Source organism: Dipodomys ordii, unplaced genomic scaffold (genome assembly GCF_000151885.1).
Source record: "Dipodomys ordii isolate 6190 unplaced genomic scaffold, Dord_2.0 Scaffold33, whole genome shotgun sequence".
Taxonomy (NCBI): Eukaryota; Metazoa; Chordata; class Mammalia; order Rodentia; family Heteromyidae; genus Dipodomys; species Dipodomys ordii.
In genome coordinates, this window is record NW_012267249.1 from 7,250,369 (window position 1) to 7,254,624 (window position 4,256).

Below are 4,256 nucleotides of genomic sequence, written 5' to 3' on the forward strand. Positions count from 1 at the left end.
ATAATATATATATTAAGTCCTCCTGCCTTAGACTCTCCAGACACCTCTGCAGAGGCATCAGCCTTGAGATCTGGGGAAATGCTTCAGCTTGTAGGTTAGAAGTGGTATATATATATGTGTGTGTGTGTATATATATATATATATATATATATATATAATATATATATTAAGTCCTCCTGCCTTAGACTCTCCAGACACCTCTGCAGAGGCATCAGCCTTGAGATCTGGGGAAATGCTTCAGCTTGTAGGGTTGAAAGACCACCATTTAAGGGGGAAAAAAAGATCTAACATTTAACTGAAAAGTGATAATACTTGGTGATTCTTTTCAAGGATAGAGATAAACTTGTCTTTTATCCATCTTTTGCCTTTTTTTGCAAAACAGACACTCAATAAACATCACTATATTTCCCAAACTTCATTCAGAATCCTGTTTCTCCCCTTTCAGGGCTAATGTGTGAAATTCTTCTTTTTTTTCTTTTGTCGGTCATGGGGCTTGAACTCTGGGCCTGGGCGCTGTCTCTGAGCTCTTGAGCTCAAGGCAGCTCGCTATCACTTGAGCTACAGAGCCACTTCCGGTTTTCTGGTGGTTAATTGGAGATAAGAGTCTCATGGGCTTTCCTATCTGAGCTGGGTTTGAACTGTGATCCTCAGATCTCAGCCTCCTGAGTAGCTAGGATTATAGGCGTGAGCCACTGGCACCCCAGGTAATTATGTCATTTTTAAAGTTGAGGTGAAGGCTAGAATGTGGCTTAATGGTAGGGTGCTTACCTAGCATACAAGAAACCCTGAGTTCAATTCCTCCGTACCACAGAAGCAGAAAAAACTGGAAATGACACTATGGCTCAGGTGGTAGAGTGCTAGCCTTAAGTAAAAGAAGCTCCAGGGCAGTGCCCTGAGTTCAAGCTCTAGGAAGAATACGTAAGTAAATAAAGTAAAGCTACTAGGAGTATATGTTCAATAGCAATAAACTGAGCCAGGCATGATGGTATTCACTTGTAATCCTAGCACTGAGGAGGCTTAGGCAGGATTGTGAGTTCAAGGACAGCTTGGACTATATAGTGAAACTCTCTTTCAGAAAAGTAGGAGGTATTGGCACTGTTCACAATAGCCAAAATACAGAAACAACCCAGATGCCCCACCACAGATGAATGGATCCAAAAACTGTGGTACCTATATACAATTACACGGCCATTAGAAAGGACAAAATAAAGGCATTTGCAGGGAATGGATAGAACTAGAACAAATCATGTTGAGTGAGGTAAGCCAAGATCAGAGAGACAAATGGCACATGGTCTCCCTGATATGTGGGTGTTAGTTTCAAAACGCAACAAGATGCAACAAAGTAAACAGGACCCAAGAAACAAAGGACTTCTTCTTAATTTGTCATATAGTTTCTAGATGACTCTATGTTCTTGATCCAATATGTGTATACACATGCACAACTGAGGGAAGCTAGGAGGAGGGCACAGAACTAGAGGGAAACAGTGAAAAAAATACAGCAGAGGGGCTCATCAGCTGCACTGGACATTGATGAAAGCGATGAACTAAGCAACTCAAGGGTGGTGATGGGAGGGGCGAATGAGAGAGAGCAAACAGCTGACCATGCAAAAGAAAAGAAATGTATACATCACCCGATTTTAGGGGCTGGGAAGGTGGCTCAGTGGTAGAGCGCTTGCCTTGCATGCATGAGGCCCTGGGTTCGATTCCTCAGCATCACATAAGCAAAAAGAAAAAAGCCAGAAGTGGCGCTGTGGCTCAAGTGGTAGAGCGCTAGCCTTGAGCTGAAGAGCTGAGGGACAGCGCCCAGGCCCAGAGTTCAGGCCCCACAACCAGACCCCCCAAAAAAGATCACCCGTTTTGAAGAAATAGTTTTATTGTTAAAGTCTGTAGAACTCATAAGCTTTGTAGATCAAGATAATGATAATTTGCATTGTGAAGGTTAAAATGTGTTAATGACTTTAGCTAAGTATCACTATGCTACAATACTGTGAAATTTATGTAATTATTTAATCTCAATAAAGAAATTTTTTTAAAGTAGGAGGCATTGAAAGCGTGGTTTATGTAGGAGAGGATTTGCTTAGCAAGCAAGGAGCTCTGAGTTCAAAACTCCAATACCTTAAAAAACAAACTCCACCACAAAAAAAACTAGTCAGTCTATATTTAATTAAGAGATCTGGCAAAATTTAAATATGCAAAAGTATATATTTGCATATTGTGAACAAATGTAATTAGTCATCACATCTATCAAATATGAAATAATGATTTTTCAACTTAAAGTGGACTTTTTTTTTTTGGTTGGTCATGGGGCTTGAACTCTGGGCCTGGGCACTGTCCCTGAACAATTCAGCTCAAGGCTAACGCTCTACCACTTGAGCCACAGCACCATTTCCAGCTTTTTCTGCTTATGTGGTACTAAGGAATAGAACCCAGGGCTTCATGCATGCGAGGTAAGCACTCCACCACTGAGCCACCTTCCCAGACTCTTAAAGTGGACTTTTTAAGTGTTAATGATGAGGGGAAAAGAGCTGAAATTGATAACTCTTTTCATTCAGTTCAACTAAGTTCCATTCATGGGCCAGATCTTGTTATAAGCACTCAGAAGACACCATTTGTCCTGGCTGAGTTTGCCTTAAGTGAACAGCAATAACAGTTTCACTGACCCTACACTTTCAAACGAACTCTCCCTAAGGCCCTAAGATCAGGACAAGATATCATCCTTTGTTAGTCCTCTTCTTTCCTTAAGCCTGACTCCCAGCTTCTTCCTGACCTGCTGGATGGCTAAATCTTAACATGATTTTGTTCTTGTGTTCTGGCTATGTTCCCTAACCACAACTCAAACTTACCTGCCAGATCCTCTCTCCTTTTTTTGTTGTTGTTGGTCGTGGGACCTGGGCCTGGGCACTGTCCCTGAACATTTCAGCTCAAGGCTAGCTCTCTACCACTTGAGCAATAGTACCACTTCTGGCTTTTTCTGCTTATGTAGTGTTGAGGAATCAAACCCAGGGTCTCATGAGTGCAAGGCAAGCACTTCACCACTGAGCCACCTTCCTAGCCCCAGAGGAATGGAGTCCAGTATTTTTTTTTTCCAGTCCTAGGGCTGGAACTCAGCACCTGCACACTGTCCCTGAGCTTCTTTGTGTTCAAGGCTAGCACTCTACCACTTGAGCCACAGCACCACTTCTGCCTTTTTCTGTTTCTGCCTTTTCTGTTTCTGTTTTACGTAAAGTTCATTTCTCTTGAACTTTTCTGCTAGCTTCAAACCTTGATCCTCAGATCTCAGCTTCCTGAGTAGCTAGGAGACATGAGCTACCAGAACCTAGCTTCAAGTATTAGGAGCTTTGAATGTAAGCTTAAGTTTAGGAAAAGGGCCTTGGAAGATATAATGATCTTAAAATGAGGCCTTTTTGGACTTAAGGTAGGCTGTACATGAACAGGTATCATTTGAGAAATGTAGAGGGAGATTAAAAACACAAACACAGAAAGCACTTTGGAGACAATGACAGAGATTGGGCAAAAGTGCATTTCTAAACCAAGGAGCCCCAGGAATTATGGGTAATCACCAGAAGGTAAGAGAAGTCTCTAGAACCAATCCTGCCAGAATTTTTGTGTGTGTGCGCCAGTCCTGGGGCTTGAACCCTCCGCCTAGGAACTGTCCCTTAGCTGCTTTTACTCAAGGCTAGCACTCTACCACTTGAGCCAGCTCCACTTGTTTTCTGTTTATGTGGTACTAAGGAATCGAACCTAGGGCTTCATGCATGGTAGGCAAACACTCTAGCGCTAACCCACATTCCTAGCTGCCAACATCTTGACTATGGAATTCTACCCTCCAAAATTATGCAGTAGCCCTACAAAAGTAGTGTGCTCCTTATAATTTATTTATTTTGGTCGATCATGGGGCTTGAACTCTGGGCCTGAGCATTGTCCCTGAGCTCCTCAGATCAAGGCAAGCACTCTACCATTTGAGCCACAGTGCCGCTTCTGGTTTTCTGGTGGTTAATTGGAAATAAGAGTCTCATGGACTTTTCTGCCTGGGCTGGCTTTGAACAGAGATCCTCAGATCTCAGCCTCCTGAGTAGCTAGGATTACAGGCGTGATCCACTGGTGCCTGGCTAATTGTTTTTTGTTTTTTTTTTTGGTCCGGTTGTGGGGCCTGAACTCTAGGCCTGAACACTGTCCCTCAGCTCTTCAGCTCAAGGCTAGCACTCTACCACTTGAGCAACAGCGCCACTTCCAGCTTTTTTCTTTTTGCTTATGTG